The following is a 19197-nucleotide window of genomic DNA, read 5'->3' on the forward strand; positions in this document are numbered from 1 at the left end:
AAGGCTTTTGAACTTTGGGTAACACTTTATAATAATACAATAATAAAGTATTACAAATCATTTTCAAACTATTAGTTAGTTTATATATTGTAGTCTCTATTGTGATTAGGCAAATATTAATAGGCTATATACAAATGTAGTTCTTTATTCATTCACTGTCTCTGTAATTTACAACATTTTAATTGTTTTATTAGCTCATATGTGAAGAGTTACATAATGTTTTGGTAGGTTTATGTCATGGAAAATGGGAAAAAGTAATTCATTATAAGTGCTTTAAACCAAACTTTACTCAACATTAATTGCATTCAAATTAAGTGTTCCTTAAAATGTTTACAAATACACACACACACACACACACACACACACACACACTGAAAACTGGAGTAATGATGCTGAAAATTCAGCTTTGACATCACGGGAAAAATGTATTATACATAAATTGAAAACAGTTTATGATAAAAAAAAATGCAGTTTTGCTTAATTTAACAGACTTTTTTCAAAAACATTATTTTTATTTATATTTATTTATTTTTCAGATTCAGATTATGGGTCAAAATACTACAGCAAATTATATATTTATTTCGATTCAGAATATGACAGTTTGTCTTTTTTTACTAGTTTGTCTTCTTTGTGAAACTGTCATGGTTGATGATGCATCATTCCGTTAAAATTAAAAGACATTTTTTTTATGTCGATTCTCATTTTGCAACAAAAACAAGATTGTCATTCTTGTGTTTTAACAATCAATAACAAAATACATGATTTTTGTAAGATAGATTTTCCTATTGCATTCTCAGGTCAACAGCAGTTTGTCACAACCAAAAAGTCAACAATAATTTTTATGTGTGCCAATCATGTGTTTTCATATTCTTCAGTTACATTTTAAGGCAATCACGAATAACTAAAACCGAGCTAAAGCAAGACACATTAGCACATAGAACACTGTGTGGAATGAATCAAGCATTGTTTTGTTTTTTTTAACTGTCAAACAGGTTTTGCCAATGTCACACAAATGGTTTTGCATCACACTCTCGGAAAATAACAAAAACAGTTAATTTATTATAAGAATGATATCCAAAAAGCATAACACAAGGACAGCTGCAACACATTGGTCATTTCAATAAATCTTCAGTCTCTCCAGCTTTTCCATGCATCTCACCTGCCAACATGAATTATGAACATGAGCAATTTATTATATGAAACTCGGAAATTTGATTTGATTGCGGCAGGTAATGTTAGCTGGGTGATCTATAATTAATCATAGTTTGGAATAATGCCTAATGATGTGGTTTTATTGTTCCAAGTCCATTACTAATCTCCTTTGTTTGTGTATGTGTGTGATTTTCATTTATACAACACACACATAATTGAAATTACTTGAGCATTGAAAAGCAACATGTTATCCTGTTATTTCTCTAAGGCCAGACTACAGTATATCAGAGACCCAATCTTAATATCTTAAAATTGATTTCCTCTGCACCATGCTCTGAGGAACATGCATTTATTGGATGCTGAATAATGCTATATGCTGTGGCACATGTTTTAAAGCTGTGTATTTGTACAAAACACCAGAGACCCTGCAATACAGTTCAGCATCTATTATTGCTTTATTTGTTCATAGATGAGGAAAATAAGTTTCCATTTCATCTCCCTTTTTTTTGAAAAAGTTTCTCAGAAGTCTTCCGAAGAACAGAGCATTTTGTGAATTTCTGTACGTATATCTTGTCAGAAGTAATTTTTCAGCTGCAAGCAACTGAGAAAAGTCAATCAACAGTCAATATTAAAAAAAACGGAAAATAAATTTAGCCATTTTTTCTTTGCAAATAAATTTGTTATGATGATAAGCCGTGATTTACACGTTAAGACAGAATGAATGAAGTGTGACCTTGTATTTGATGTTGTATTCCTGTTGGGAACTGTGTAATCATTATTGTTTATGATTTTTTTAACGATCAAATCACTGATTAGCAGCTTTCAACAACCATTTATTGAGTCTGTACACACATTCTTACCATAAGCAACTTTGCAACTACATGTGAACTACCAGTCATTAGAATACTGGTACACTGTCTGCTTTACATCTGCTCACTCTTTGTTTTGATTTCTCCCAACAGACGGTCTACTGACTGTAAGTAACATTTCAAGTAGCTATGTCATCTTATTCTACTAACCCGGACACTTCTACTAATACTCTGAGAGCAGTAGATGAAATACACAAATACTTGAGTAAAAAAAGCCCTCCTTTTCAATTATACTTGAGAAAAAGTTCTTAATTTTTAATGTACTTGAGTATTAAAAGCAAAAGGTACTGATGGATGAATGTTTATTTTGCAATTTTACATACTCTTCTGTTTAGAATATGTGTGGGGGGAGGGAGTGAATACTGTATATGTACTAGACAAACAGATAAGGCTTAAATATTCGCTGGCCAATAAGGAAGATTATGCAGACAACACACTATGTATTGATTTGCAAATAAGAAAATGTGCGGATATACTAGTTTCATCATTTGAAACTGCTACGGCAGCAGAGGAGATGCATGAGCCTTAAATTGCATTATTACATGGGTAATTTTGATTGGTCAATCACACCATCCAGCAGTATGTTATCCCCGATAACCACTGATAAAAAAGGAAACACTGGCTTATCCGGTAACTGAATTCGCAGCCCGTTCTCATCCCAAGGCGTCATATACTGACGCTTTTGACATTTCGTCTACATCCAACGCACATGGCACCCTTTACCGTCAATATGAGATATATATGGGCTAGAAGGCGCCTCCTAGTGGTCTAACCCTAAACCTACTCATAACCGAACAAAGCACTTTGTGTGTTATATTGACGCTAAAGGGTGCCATGTGCGTTGGATTTAGATGAAATTTCAAAAGCGTCACTATATCACTCCCTGGGTTGAGAACGCGCTGGAATTCAGCACTTTGCGCTTGCTAAGAACGTTTTTTTTATCTCACGGTTTGTGTTTTTGTGAGCTAATAAAATATTAAAGCTCAAATCAATATTTTCTGTACAGTTATTTTATTGATGTCATCTGCTATTGCGGACTCGCTCTCTCGTTCATACATACGCAGCTTCTGCCATTTTGCGACGATTATCTTTGTACACTGAAATGGATAAGATAAAAAACTGGTACCATTTTAAAACATTTAAAAAAAAAAATCACCTATTCTTATAATTATTTCTGTGGTGAAATGCCATGCAATAAGTGGTATGCAGTGTTGTGCCTGAACGCGTTCATATTTTGGGCGAACGTGAACTGAATGTACTGTATTACTGCCTGATGAATGTTACTGTGAACGCGTTCATTCTGGCGTCTGTAAACGCACGCTCTTTCAGTTTGACTTCGTACAATAGGATGCCAGATTTCTATAGAGCATTCCAGGTGAAAACCCGGCTAAAACACGTAAACAGGCCTTAATATGTAGCGAAAAAACACCCAATCTGGCAACACAAGACACCAGTGTTGCACCACGGCACGTCGACAAAGCTGCATCGTTTTAAACTGTTTTTATGATGAAGTCTGTGAGGATGGGAAAAATGTTACATTTCTGTGCAAACTGCCCATCGATACAATAACTGTTGTCTGTGGTTGTATATGAGCTGTGGCAATAAAAAAAAGTTTGCAACATATGGAAAAAAAAGAACTATGAATGAACTAGTTCATTTTAAAATGTGTGAACTGAACTTTTAACTAGTTCACATAGAAAGTGAACTTTCCCAACACTGGTGGTATGACTGTGCTGTATCCCATATATGTCCATCAAGTTTGAACTTGCTGCTTGCTAGAAACTGCTATTGCTTAAAGAGCTAATAAAATATTTCGACTCGGATCAATATTTTATATCTAATTATTTACTTATGTGGAAAGTAGCCGTGTAATAAGTGGCATAATGTACTTCCAGCCGTATATCATCACAAAGTAAACACTGTCAGGGTTTGTGCACCTTCCTCATGCATTTTTTGATCAGGAGATTCAGTACTCATATGCATAGAAGACGCATAACAGCGCCCCCTACTGAAAAACGGTGAAAACAGGGAAAAGCCAGTAAATTTCCATCAGTGGTGGGGAAAGAGTTAATGAGAGTTAGTTGACGTGTACTTGCAAAATTAATTATAGTTTATAGAAAGTTTAAAGGGGACAATCAAATTAAAGTGTCACCAAGTTCTATCATCATTTACTCCCTACCTGCTGGTCATTCCAAACCTGTTTGACTTTCTTTCTTCTGTGAAACAAAAATGAGTTTCACACATATATTGTGGACCCCAATGTTCTTTACGGTATCATCTTTTGTGTTCCAAAGTCATACAGGTTTGGAATTACTTGAGGGTGACTGTACATCTTTTTAAAAGAAGACTGTGTTGGATGTCCATCCATTCTCAGGTGCATGTGCCTTGCAGGGCCATAATCTGTCCTTGCACTGAGGTTATACCAAATCCATTTCTTTCTATTTTGATGGAGTGAATGAAAGTGAGCAGGGCTCCCAACAAATCCCCAGTGGAGATGCTCGGCTCAGACGCGAAATTTCACAGTAAGTCACTTAAAGTTCAGCGACTGACGATAATCAAAAATATACGTTTAAATGCTGAGTGCATTTTACGACCAGACTCAGATCTTTTCAACCATTTTAAAGCAACAACCAGCCTGGCTCAAATTCTCTGATGGCAGAGCGTATGCTTTTAAAACATTTTAAAGGCTGCCGTTTCCATCCAGGGATTGACGGGGACGGCAACACTGTTGGGTTAAAAGGTCAAAGAGACGAATCTAGGACAGTTGCCTTCTTGAAATAAGCGAGAAGATAGTTCTTCTGTGTGAATTACCCCTTATCATCCTTTCAGTTTGTCCCCAGGCTCTTTGGACAGAGCTTTCAGAGTTGAGAATCCATTCAGATAGGGACTGTGCGAGTTTGTTAACCCAGGGAAGTGACCTCTATTTCAGCGACTATATGTTTATGTTGCTGGATGCTCCAGAGATTGTTTTTCTGCCCCAGCAAAACTTTGCTGCCCCTGTCGTAGCAGAGTTTTTATTTTCTCTGCTCCTTGAAAGTGGAGAGTTTGACACGGTCTTATTAAGGCTTATTCCTCCCTGCTGTGAAAACTGCATAAAAAAGTCTTCTAGATTTAGTCTTGGGCATTTATCATTTGTGCTTGCTCAAATTTTGAAAGTAAAGTTGAACAAGTATCGATCATTATGATAAATGCTAAACGCTAAAAGTTGTTTCCTTTAAGAAAAATATTGGGTGAAATGGCTGTATTATTGAATACTGTGTATATGCACTGTACATATACGTACATTGATTATATGCATTTATATAATATATATATGAGTGTACATTGATTATACATATATATACATATATATATATATATATATATATATATATATATATATGTATTAATATGGTGTAGTTATTGTAAAAAGTATTATATTTGTTTTCTGTTTGTTGTTGATATCCAATAAAATGTGCCGTCAAAGAATTTGTTCCTCGTCATTTTGTTATGTTGCTGCCCTAAGTTACTACTTTAATTAAATGACATTTTTATTTCACATCACTCTACATTCCATACACCATAATGACAAAGCAAAAAACAGATTTATGACAAAAAATGAGCGACTTGGTAATCTCGTCGTGTTTTATGTTATTCTTGCCATTTTGGGACCTATGCATTTTAAAATGTCAATAATATTCTCTTATCTCAAATAAAACTGTAATGCTATACGGAAACTGATCCTTTTCAAACAGATTGTGAGGAATCTGTCAGACCTGAACTCAAGCCAATTTTAAAGGTGAGCTCAGTAATTTTCCCTCATTAGTAAATTTCCCTCTTTTTTCACATTAATGAAAAATATTTGAGATGCAACTAGCAACCTAAAGCTGTTTTATTTTACCACCACATTGCCATCATTTGACCAGCTGAATACTGCTTGCTTTATTTCAGTAAGCCCTTATTTTTGGACACATAACCAATAAATGAATCATAGCTGGTATCAGGATTTAGCTGCAGAGCCATGCCAGCATAACATAAAATTACTGAGTGCACTATTATTTAAATTATATTTTTTTTCAGGGTTTTTACACAAAAACAAAGTGAGACTTCACGATTTTAACAAAAACTTGAATTGTGTGCATGCCAGGACTAGGAGTCTAAAAAACAACTTCAAATTATAAAGCAATAACAACTTTTTTTTATAGACTGTTTCTCCACATAAACAGATTATATGTCCTAGTCCACTGGAATTTGGCATGAAAACCACAAATCCCAATGACAGTGACACTGTAATCTTGACCTTTACTTTGGCAAACATTGTCTGATGATGGAGAAGATCCGTCTGAATGGGGATTTGAGAGCACTCCACTGCCCTTTCATGCGAGTCTACAGAAATCTCATTGTAGTTTTTTTTTTTTTGCTCCTCCTTTCATGAGTTCATTCTTTATGCCAGTCATGCCAGGCAGCAACATCATGCTTTAGTGAGGGATACTGTGCTTCTGGAGATGATGGATTGGACTCAACGTTTGTCTATAATAGAAATGGGCTTGGACTGGGCTCTTGGCCATTGCGTCCCAAAAGCATCGGGTCTATTTTAAGCATCTTGTTTGTGTACAAACAATTCACATGCATTATAAATCTTCCAAATGTTCTGACACATCACATGGATCTCTCTGCGGCGTATTGCAGGTGAGAAAAATGCTGTAAAGATTTCATCATCCAGACAAAAATACACTGACCTAAAGGATTATTAGGAACACGATACTAATACTGTGTTTGACCCCCTTTTGCCTTCGGATCTGCCTGAATTCTACGTGGCATTGATTCAACAAGGTGCTGAAAGCATTCTTTAGAAATGTTGGCCCATATTGAGGATAGCATCTTGCATTTGATGGATATTTGTGGGGTGCACATCCAGGGCACAAAGCTCCCGTTCTACCACATCCCAAAGATGCTCTATTGGGTTGAGATCTGGTCACTGTGAGGGCCATTTTAGTACAGTGAACTCATTCCAATTTCCCTTCAACCAAAACACTTAACAGGAGTTTTGTCTCACTTGAACACACAATGCCTGCCATTTTTTCATAAGCTGAGAGAGGTTGACAGTCCTAACATGATTGATAGTGATTGACAGTCAAAAACACCAAATGAAACATACTCTTCTGTCATACATATATATCCTTAACATGACAGACAACTTGCTGACTGCTGTTCTGTTCATACAATGCACATCAAGCATAATGGCTCACAAAAATTCAGTTGTGAGTCCTGAAATTTTAAAACGTTATTGGATGCATTTGTCAGTCCCTTTTACAACTGAACAGTGTGTGAACAGTATGCACTGCAGACAGGACTAACAACTGTGCTGTTATGTTTTCTGATAACAAAAAAAATGTAAATGTTGAATTTATTCAGCAAATCTGTATCTTGCTACCTTAATTTATGCTACCATGAAAAAGGTAAATGGTTTCAGCGATGTAATCAATTTGTCTTCATAATTGTTTTGTCATAATTTTTTTTGGTATTTCATTAAATCATTGACAACACTGTAAAATATGTTACTGCTATTTACTTAAAAATATATATATAAAGTTAATAAAGTAACAATATTACCTGCCCGTTCTCATCCCCAAGGCATCATATACTGATGCTTTTGACAATACGTATACAACCGACGCACATGGCACCCTTTAGTGTCAATATGAGACGCAGATATATCTGGGCCAAAAGGCGCCTCCTAGTGGTATAACCCTAACCCTACCCCAGACCTAAAACTACCCATAACCAAAGCATATTGACGCTAAATGGTGCCATGTATGACGGATGTATACACATTGTCAAAAGCGTCAGTATATTTCTGTATATTTCTGTATATGAGATTGCGTTGATATTACACATGATATTTTTGAGTAGTTAAGGCTTGATTTCTGTCATGGAATCTACCTGAATTAATCATGTAAATTCCCTAATTTATTTAGTCTATGACATAATGAATTTTATATTTTTAGTGAAATATGCTTTTTTATTTTAAGTTGACTGTCAAAATTGTGTGAATTTAAAGTGAATGGAAATGTGAATGTGGAAATTTGACTGAGTTATATTGTATAATTAAAAGACTGCATGTTAGCACAGCACAGAAACAAACTTGTTACTGGCATTAGCAAAATTTATTGCTCAATAATCAAAGCATCATGCTTCAGAGTATTAATACATGCAGTTATGCATAACCTAATTCTTATTAGGTTTAATCATAAACCTTATTAAACTAATTCATAAGCCCTATTCTTCTGAACAATGGTAACGATCAAAACATCAACTTAATAGAAACTCTTTCAAATGCCAAACTTAACTGAACATAGATATCTCCATTTATTCAAAAACAAATTAAATAACACTTCATTTCAATATTTACTCTCCATTACCAACCATGCAAAGGATCCTAGAAACTAACAGTGCTGTCTCTAAATAAAACCGCATAATTGAGGCAATTCTCTTAAAATAAATGGACCTTTTCCCCTAATTTCATCAGCTTTATCAGTTCCTCAATTCAAGTCTCAAAACTCTGTATGGATCCTTAAAAAAAATTAGGAAAATGTATCTCTTGGCTTTATTAGTGAAATGTTCTCAACATATTATAAACAACACTGAACCACAATTTTCTTAATAAAATATAGAAAATATTTTGACCATTTTCACCTTTATTATTATTACAAGACCAATGAATGCATTAGTGGATGAAAAACTCTATAACACTCTATAAACGAAAAAGAAGTCATTAGATATTGTAGATTTCTAGAAACAAATTAATCCTCAACCGCTTAAGAGATGATTCATCTTCCATCTTGGAGAATTTAATCCAGGCTGAGTCTCTGAATCACAATACACTGAATCTATGTGTGTGTGTGTGTGTGTTCATGTGTATGCAGGTGCTGTCTGCAAGCATAACTGATATGGATGCAACAGACAGTATGTATAATGTCAAATTTTACGCTGGTTTAATAACACTGTTTGATCCACGATTAGTACCGTCATCCCCGTTTATGTGGCTCTTGGTATTTAACACCCGGCAAATCAGTGGAAATACAAAATATGCATAACGAAGAGCTTGGAAGCAAGAATGCGTATTTTATCTCATCCTCTGATTGTGTCACATAGATTTACTGATGTGCTGAATGGGGACACAAAATGAGGACAGGGTTACACTGTTGATATACAGGACTGATATTTTCAAAATGGCCACTGACTCATCAGTCAGATGGGTTTCTCAGAAGCAGTAAATCACATGCTCTTATCGTATTCATGTTCATATGAATATCATCCCCATTGTGCAATTCTCTGCTGCCACCTTACAGAACTCAAGAATGATATACCTCTTAAATAATAGCAGTTAGTCATTTAATTTTTTTTGTTGCCAGTGTATTTTACAAGCAGAACACCTAATAACTCACCCTACAGTAAAAAAAAAAAAAAAAAAAAAAAAACAGTAAATATATCCAGGATACAAATGATTTTGCTGTCAGCCAGGCTACTGACAGCAAAGTTTTCAAATCAGGCTTCTAAACTCATAAATGTCAATGTTTCATACCTTTAGTGTGATGATTTTTCATATTTTCTAAAAATAAATAAATCTGTTTTTCCTTCATTCACTCTGTCAAATATAAAAATAATCCAGATGGTTTCAAATTGATTTGCTCATTATATTGCTTGCTATTAATAAGAACAGGTGGTGATGGTGCAGTGGATAAGACACATGCCTTTGGTGTGAGAGGCCCAGGTTAGCAATTGTAAGTCGCTTTGGATAAAAAAAACGTCAGCCAAATGAATAAATGTAAATAAGAAGTAATGTAAAAGCACAATTTAATATTTTATACAGGTAGTTAGTGATAATGTAATATTTGTGTTATATTTCAAATGAAATGGGACATTTGGTACATTCTCATTTGTAATTTCAAAGGGAAAATGTTATTTTGTAATGTTAAAGGTAGGGAGAGGCTAGCAATAGCAAGCTAGTTTTGAAAGCATAAGATTCCACCCTCCCTTCAGAGTTTCTCTAAAGCCACGCCTCCTTCAAAACACATGAACATGCACAGCAGAGTCGGCAAAAAGACTGCGTTAAATTACCTCAAAGCAAATGACATTACAATAATAATGAACATGCACAACTTACAGAGCTCTAGTTGTCCCACCTGACTGCTGCAGATTCATTTCGCCATTGATAGTGTCGAAATAGAAATGCATAAATTTGAGTCTGAGGACGTGAACAGCTCCAGGTAAAACATCAAGGGGTTTTCATCTATGTGAACTCATCATGTGTCCATTGTTTAACATTAAGACCACTTCTATTATTGATTGCTATCAGGATGTGAAGAGAGTTTCAACCACTAAAACCAAAAGTGTTTATGAAAAAAATATTGCCTACCATGCCTTTAATAGTTTCAAAACTGATGAAATTGTGGGTATGTTTTGTCTCACGTCTCAGGAATCAGTGGTCGGTTACCACATCTCAAAGCATATACTCAGCAGACGTGGGCGTCATGCGCCATAATAGAAAATGCATTTAAAATGGGTCTACAGGAGCTCATTTTATGAATCATTAATAATGAATTGGTGCAATCTATCCTAATGATGACAGCTCCTGCTTCTGTCTGGCTTTGGGAAAATTTGGCTTCAATAGCCCCCTTGCTTTTCTTTACATTCAACGGATATAGGGCTTTCTGAGGATATTATTAACTACATGGTTTTACATGTAGAAGATGTGTAGCAGGCCGTGCTCCTGCCGCTGTTGTCTCTTTCTGCACCAGATTTTCAGAGTGTACCTACAGTATATAATTTATTTGTGCACTCTAAAGTTAGCAAGCAGTCAAACACTGGTCTTCATAACTGCACAAACATATAGCTTCTCTCTATAGTGGTATTCACACACACACACACACACACACACACACACACACACACACACACACACACACACACACACACACACACACACACACACACACACACACACACACACACACACACACACACACACACACACACACACACACACACACACACACACACACACTATATACTTTAGTCAAAACATTTCTAGGTAGGGAACCTATGCGATTAGTTTAGATTATAACAGTTTAACCATTTAGCTAACAGACTGAAACCTCTAAACCCCCCCTTTAGCTAACAGACTGAAACCCCCCCCCCCCACACATTTTGCAGACACACAGCAGTGGAGATGAATTTGCTCTGTTGAATGGAAAAGGTAGGCTATCATTATAAGTGAACCTGCTGTCTGACTCAGAGGTGAACTAGAGATAAAAAGCGAGGTTTTTATTACCTTAACCCTTTTAATGGTCTATTTAATAACATCTCTTCCTCCCTTTTCATTAATTCTCTTTCAGTAGTGTTATTACTGTACAATATTCACAATGTTGAATGTGTAATCTATATATAAATTACAGGAACGTCTGTCTGTCTGTCAATCGAATATCTCTCGAACCGTTAGTCCGTTATGGATTTTACAATCGACAGGGGTCTTGCTACAGGCACTAGTAAGTGCAGTGCCGATTTTGACATTGTTTGAATCAGAAATGCAAAAGATATCGTTAAATATATCTGTAAAAAAAGCACGCATTGAAGTTGTAGTTTAAAAATAAACATTCTGACATTATGGTTTAAAAAAAATATATTCTGTCAGCTAAACATTAAGTCAGCTACACTGTCCAGCTCTGAGCATTATTTAGTGTACTGACTTGCGGTTTGAAATGGTTTGCTTTTGCAGCGTTACATGAAGGTTTAATTGCAGTTAACCACTGATTTTCTGATAACTCTGATTTTCTTTAAACTCCCAAAAACATGCAAAATGCCACTTAAAAGCTTTGGTGAGCAAGATCTACAGAATCAGCATTAATCCAAGACTTCTAATCATGAAACTAGACATGCAAATGAAATCAAGGCATTTTCTCAATAGGCACACTCCAAACTATAAGATTCCACAGCAAACTCTTTTTAATGTGCTCTGCACACTGATGAATACAGTATGGCAGAGGGCATAATTAAAATGATGAACTTTATTTTCCTTTAAGACACAAACTGGGACAGAATAGCAGACAAATAGGCGACAGAAGAGGAAAACGTATCTAGATGGATGGAGAGACAAGAAAATAGACTGACAGAGCTCCATCAGTGAAATGAATTACTCAAGTTAGCCAAGCAAAAGCTGGTTTCCACAAGCTAGAGTCATTCCACTTTGCCATCAAGACACTCTAAATTTTACATGAACCTATTTTCAATCCACTTCATTTGACAGCTAGCTCAGTGTTTTCTGAAAGTGTAAAACAGCGTAAGAGAATAAAAATCACATTTGCTCCAGATTTGAAACTGTATAAATACTGTGTTTTTGCATCAGAATTCAGATTTTACATCAATTGAACATGGTCCAACATAGAACCAAAGCAAGTTAACAGATAAAAAATTACACCAAATATAAAAGTATTATGTCACACATGTTTATCTTTCAGGCAAGGGACCGTCTGGGTCTTGTATAGCATCACCCTTGCATAGCTCTGTGTTTTTGTGAGTTCATGTTTTTTTCTATGTTTTTGTAAGAATCATTAGGGTATGTTGCACAATGCTTGATTTCTACAAAGTGACAGATGAATTTGCATTTGGAGTTTTAATGCATGAATCAATAAAAGGGAACACATTTAAAAAGGCAATTTCCTTGCTATCCTAACACGATTATATGGTTGGATGGCTTTTATTATCTGCAAATATGTGTGTAGGCCCTGCAAAATGTTCCCCATTCCCTCCATGTCTGTTTTCTTTTGTAACTGCTGTTACAAGTTACTCTATGTTGTAACGGTTCTGAACATTACTACAGTTCTTTAGACAGACTGTTCATTATGTTTCACTGAGGGAAATGTGTCTTTATTGAATCATTATACTTAATTTTACACAATCAATTTTCTGCCCAATTAAGTTATTTACTTTTAAGAGACCAATAACTTTTAATTACACACTAATTCAGCTGCATTTTAATTACCCTCTGGTTTGTGATTCACACATGTTTATAGTCTTTAAGAGATAGTAGTAAACATGATGGTTTCCTTCCTCCCTTTCATGCTCTGTCTGGAGAAACATCATGTCATTTCAATGGCTTCCCAACTCTGCATTGACTATTTCACCTTTCCCTCTGGATTAGTAAAGTACATGTTGCATTTTATGGGCAACATAAAGAAGTCTAATGAAGGGAAAATACTCTGTTTATTCATTTTGAAAGGTCCTTCAGAACAATAAGGGTAATAAAAAAATAGATTATTATCATTCTGCACTAGTACTTGTTTTATAGTTACTGCTTTTCTTGAACAAACAAGATAAAAATAGGCATCAGCATGGGCATCAGTGCCAACAGGAGAAATAACAACCAATCAAATTTAAAATAACAACTTAAATAAAAAAAAAACTGAATATTCATTCAGTACAGAATTCTTATTTTTGATACTGACTTCCAACCGCACTTTATTTTTTAGAGTTAATGTACATTGTATTGAGGGGATTTAACAGAGAGTTATTAAAGGTGCAAAAGGCACACATCTTAAATGTCATAAAAATATCAACCTTTTACCTGCTGTAACTTTTTCTGCATTTTAAAACATCTCCACTACAGCACATCCTGAATGTGAAATTTCATCTTCTTCATTATGCAAACACCTGTGGCTATTTTGCTAATGAAAACCAGCTGTTCATTGTAAGTTGTCGAGTAAAACGTTGACTCATTTAAGAAGGCAATATTGAATTTACCAATATGATCTGATTTTGCAAAAGAGTAATAATAATCCGCCAAGCAAACATGCTCTTATCCAAACACAAATAAATTAATCATGGCTCCCCAGACTAGGCGGTGCTCTGCCGCACACATCTGTGGCATAAATTACCACGCTGCAATGCGTGAGTCCTGCCTTTCTTCAAATAAACAGGAGCACTTCATGCCTCCTAGTTTGAAAGAAATGTTGAGTGATGAATAATAAAAGCATGTTTGCTGACATGCAAAGAATGTTGGGAAATTATTTGAATGCTGATTTCTTCTCATTTTGATCTTTCTGGATGTTGGAGTCTCTGTGGACAGTAGTGGTCTCCATAGTCCAACTGGACTGACCTCAGTATGAGGCAGCAATAGTGCAGAAACATGGTCAGTGTGAAGCATAAAATCAATGTGCTCTGGCTGCTTTTAATTTTTTTTTTTTTTTTATTGAGAGGACCTTGATGAAAGATTTTAATGGTGTTTGATAAGAGTAATTATGATCATTATGGCTCCATGATAAAGAAAAAGACTTTTGAGCAATAACCATAATGCAATATGCTCTTTCAAGCATGGCAGCCGAACAAGTCATGTCTTAATGTGAGCAAATTTTTTTATTGTTGTCCATTTCATTAGTTACAGAAATCTCTCTTGAAAGTGGAATGAGTAATTGCATGAAATTGGTTGTTAGTGGTACTAAAACATAAATGTCAACAGACCATTATGAGGCACCTAAATGGTTCCTTCCAAATGTTTTCAAACGACATTTTAGTAATCACTGAAATTGTACAGTTTTGCTTTTTTTTTTTTGCTTTTGTTAGGGTTTGATCACTTATGTTGTCATAATATTTCACTGACAGCACATTATTACATTTCAAGTCTACTTAAGTTCTTATAAAAAACAATACTATAGATGTACTATTTCCCCCCTGCTTCATGTTCCCCAAGGGAATGCAAGAACAAGTCAACATGAACTAAAAATACTCTCCTCCAGTTTCACAGATTAAAATGCACGTTTGATCTGTTTTGCACGGAAAGCTACTTGTACTGAAATATCTTAAAATATGTCAATGCCATTGTTTTGTCTTGAGATGCACACCAGTAAAAAGCACATGTTCTCATTGAACTAAGGTCTAAAACTGGCTTAATCTAAGCCCTGTCTGTGAAACCAGGCATCTATTTACTTTCCTATGCACGTTCCTGGTATTACTGGGGACAGTTCATCTGTGCATGACATCTCATTCCAAAGAAAAACGTTTACCTACCTAATCTTTCATCAAAAGGTTCATGTTCTATTTCTGAAACCACTTAACTTTTCACCAATCCTCATTTGTCAGTCTCTTCTCTGTAAATGTGGCTCAGAGGAATATACCAACTCACCCTTTTGCCCACAGAATGGTGGTTACAACATCTACAAGTAGAAGCTAACTGTTTCATGCTAAAGTTTAGATATACAAAAGTGGTGCACTCATCTAACTTAGGGTGACCAACTGTCCTGTTTTCATATAACCATTTTCTATCCATACAGAGGAGGCATAACCTACTTTAAATGTATTGAAATTAATAAGGTATCTTTGAGTAAACTTCGAGTATCATTTGAGTAGGCCCATCTGTTCGCTGGGCCGAGTGTCCTGGTTTTTGGTAATCAAAATATGGTCACCCTAATCTAACTTACGAATGGGATAAAGTGCAATGCGCAATATGGCGCGACAAATCCCATCTTCTAAATAATTGGTAAAGTTATTATGCCACTGCAGCCATTAAAAGCTCTGGTTGCTATAGAAGCAGGCAAACTGTGTCCCAAATGACACACTACACACTGCACGTACACTAGGTCGTGAACTTCCCTATAAGCACTTCCCCTTGGGGGGAAGTCTATCGCCATTTTGAAGTGCATTCATCAAGTGGACAAGGGAAGTATATTTGGACAGACCCTTGACCCCATAGGGAGTGAGTCTACTCATATGTCTATGTAAATTCCTGACTTTCTAAAACACACAGGTAATAACATGTTCAAACAAACTTAATTAAAATCACTGGACTACATAAAAAAAGTTGACGAGACATTTCGGTTTTCATCCAAACACCATCCTCAGTTGTAAGTAGGTACAGTAAGTTAACCTCATATGCTTGCCAGAGTAGATGATATTCCTTGACGCTTACGGTCCGGTGCTTCTCAATACTCAAACTGATGCTTCCTCTTTTACTCACATCTCCATTATCTTATACGGCGGCGCAGTAGCTTCACTTTTTTATGATGTCTTGAGCAATCCAGTCATTTACAAACTGTAGATCAGTGACTAGAACACTTCCTACATATCAGGGTACACTATTGTGTACCATTTCTTCCAGTGTGAACAAAGTACTCGCACTATTTATGCAAAATAGCATTAAATATTGCACAAGTACACAAATACCTTTAGTGTCCTGAGACACACTTTTAGGACTGCACAAACACACTGGCACAGCCTGAAATCAACACATTCTCATCCCAATACATCATCTAACTGGCGCTTTTGACCATACGTCAAAATCCAATGTTTTAGGGTACCCTTTAACATCAGTTAGATGACGATCATAGGGCATCATCCAACTGATGCTTTACCTTTAGCGTCAGTTAGATGACACGGGTAGGTTTAGGTATCGGGAAGGGTTAGGCTTAGATAGCGTCATCTTACTGACGTTAAAGGGTACCCTAAAACGTCGGATGTTGACGTATGGTCAAAAGCGTCAGTTACATGACGTCTTGAGATGAGATATAAGCTTTTATGAATAAAATAAAAAACTTTGATGGGACAGTTCATGTCAGATTGACCAATTAACAAGTTAACTTTTACTGAATTAGCTAGTTATGTTTCCACTATTCAATTTCTGCAATCCAGTTAATTCAAGCCAATGTTTGAATCTGCTGTTATATATTATGGAAGTAAAATAAAGCAGTATTGTGAAGTTTCTATTAACTTAAAAGGTTGCTTTATAGAACAACAAATAGAAACGTGGGGTCATTGCAGATGTGATATCTCTATTCCTGTGATGTCCACCCCCCTCGTACTCTCAGACAGCCTCTCCTCCACCTCTCTGCCGGCTCAGAGCATGGAAGTAGGTCAGTGACTGTCCCATCCTCTAGCCTAGTGGCGGCAAGCTTATTTGCTCAAGGCTTGGTAATGGTACTGGCAAAGACGGCTTTCAAAAACATCCATTCCATGATAAATTTCAAGGACAAAAATACCAGTGATGGAACACAGAAACTAAGAGAGGTCTTTAGCCTTGAGCAGAGTCCTTATTTACTGCTCGCACAGATGGGCAAATTGTGAGCTGGAGAGAGAGAGAGACTCAGGGCAAATTCACTAAACATTTGTGGCAATTTTACTCATGCTATTTCAGTGCAAAAACTTTGCATCTTATTCACCAACAGCCCAGAATCCGGTTTAACAAATTGTGTTGAAATAGATGTTAAAGTATTTTGATCATTTTCATAATTGACTTTCAGGGCAAACTGAATTATTAGAAATAAATATTAAAAACATGTGAAATAGATCTATGTTATGTTAATAGGACAGCTCATGTAAAGTACGGCAGATTGGGAGACACCTCGGGGGGGGGGGGGGGGGGGTTGGGGGGGGGGGGGTTTTGCGTCATTATGCAGAAAATAATGCTAAAATAATGCAGTTCAGCCAAAGGTAATCTTTTAGTGACAAAGTTACTGATGGAAATGCCAGACATCCTGCAGTGTGGATACTTGAGACTAGAGATAATATTCATAGTCCAGCTACATTCACTTGTTTTTATGAATGGATGTCACAGGTGGTACAATAGGGCACCCAAATACCCAAAAGTGAAGTGCACTTAAACTATAGTCATCTGTCTTCATTATTTTCTGCTATGACACACCAGAAGCTAATAAAAAAAACAAAAACATGTCAAGCCTTCTGACAGACTGGAATTAAATAGCCTTTTTCTTCATCTTCCCTCACAGATGTTCGATTTACTGACATATTTGCCATGATTTGGATTTCCAGTGTTGGCTAGGAAGGACTGTGATTGTGTTGGATTGTAGCGTATCAGTCTCAGAATCAGGCACCGGCAGGGCTGACAGAATACTCCCAGCTGGATTCTACATAGAGGTTGTTATGAAGTCTAGCCAACCATGGAAGTGTTGCCAAGATCGGATCGGCAAGCATGAGCAGTGCAGCACAAACACCCCCCACCCCCACCTCCAGGTTCCCCCCTCATCCTCAACAAATTCATCAACCCAGTCATCAGCCATTATCAAACAGCTCAGCTGAACCTGAGGGCTGCCTGGGAACAGAACAAAACCGCCACAAGAATCATCTTGTGTTTGATAAAGACCCTCCTCTGTCGTTTGTGTGCATCCATTGGATTTAGTGTATCGCGCATTTCAATGAATTGATGCCTGATGAGGAGAATTGCTGTACTGTACGTGATGTTAATTTACACCAAGATGGCAATATCAGACCAAATTGCATAGATTCATCAAGCTTCATTTTAAACAAAAGACTGTAGTGAATGATCCGCCTGTGTGTGGTGCACTCTTAATAGATTACTCTGAGCGGACCGTAATGAGAAGGAACAAAATATTATTAGTGCATGGCGGTGCTTGCTAAGTGTTTCATTTAATATCCTTTAGCTCTGAAAAATGATGACGGAAATAATCAAATTTGAATATTGTTAAATTCCTGACAATTCAGTTCTGTGATTCGTAGACACTGACTTGAATGCTAATCAGAATTGCAGGTTGGAAAGGCAAGTTTTAATGTTGGTTTTACCACAGTGTGCTTTTATTATGTACATCTGAAAAGGGATTTTTGCACATAAGCAGAATATCATGCATGAGCAGCTCATCACAATTATTTAATAATCATTTGTGGTGTTTGTTTGAGCAATAATTAGCACTCCTGCTAGTTTCCTCTTGCTTATATAAATAAAGCATAAATAGCAGTCATTTGTATCTGAGAAAGGAGAAGGATATACTTACAGCACCATTACGGTATTGTAGTCGGATTGCTTGAGCAGCCTAACTGGGCCTGACATAACAACAATGGCTCAACCAATGGTGTATGTTTGGGACAGGCTTCCTCTTTGGACAAATAACGCAAGACGTAGTGTGTCTAATGTGTAAATCGTAGTTTCATTGTTATGTGAGAATTTGCAAGCAGTGTTGATGCTAGGCTGTGGCATGCCCTATCCATAAAAATAATAATGAGTTTTAGTTACATAATAAGTGTTTGCATCACTTTTTGCTGTCTGGAGAAATAAATTGGCTTTTCTACTTCTTGCAGCAAAAAAAAAAAAAAAAAAAAAAAAAAATTGGGAAAATACTTGCATTCATTATTCAGCTTGTGTTTATGAAACACAACATGATCAGTGATTTCATAATTA

The 19197-nt window shown here is 36.1% G+C and overlaps 1 long non-coding RNA gene across 1 annotated transcript in view; it reads right to left on the bottom strand.

Annotated features, from left to right (window-relative positions):
* Positions 1–865: 865 nt before the first annotated feature.
* LOC148977580 (uncharacterized) overlaps positions 866–19197 on the bottom strand; it is a 41903-nt gene continuing 23571 nt past the window's right edge. The window contains exon 4 of the long non-coding RNA XR_016169797.1: positions 866–1159. This is a non-coding gene — a long non-coding RNA (uncharacterized LOC148977580). The remainder of the gene's footprint in view (positions 1160–19197) is intronic.

Source organism: Pimephales promelas, chromosome 9, assembly GCF_988280905.1.
Source record: "Pimephales promelas chromosome 9, fPimPro1.hap1.1, whole genome shotgun sequence".
Taxonomy (NCBI): domain Eukaryota; kingdom Metazoa; phylum Chordata; class Actinopteri; order Cypriniformes; family Leuciscidae; genus Pimephales; species Pimephales promelas.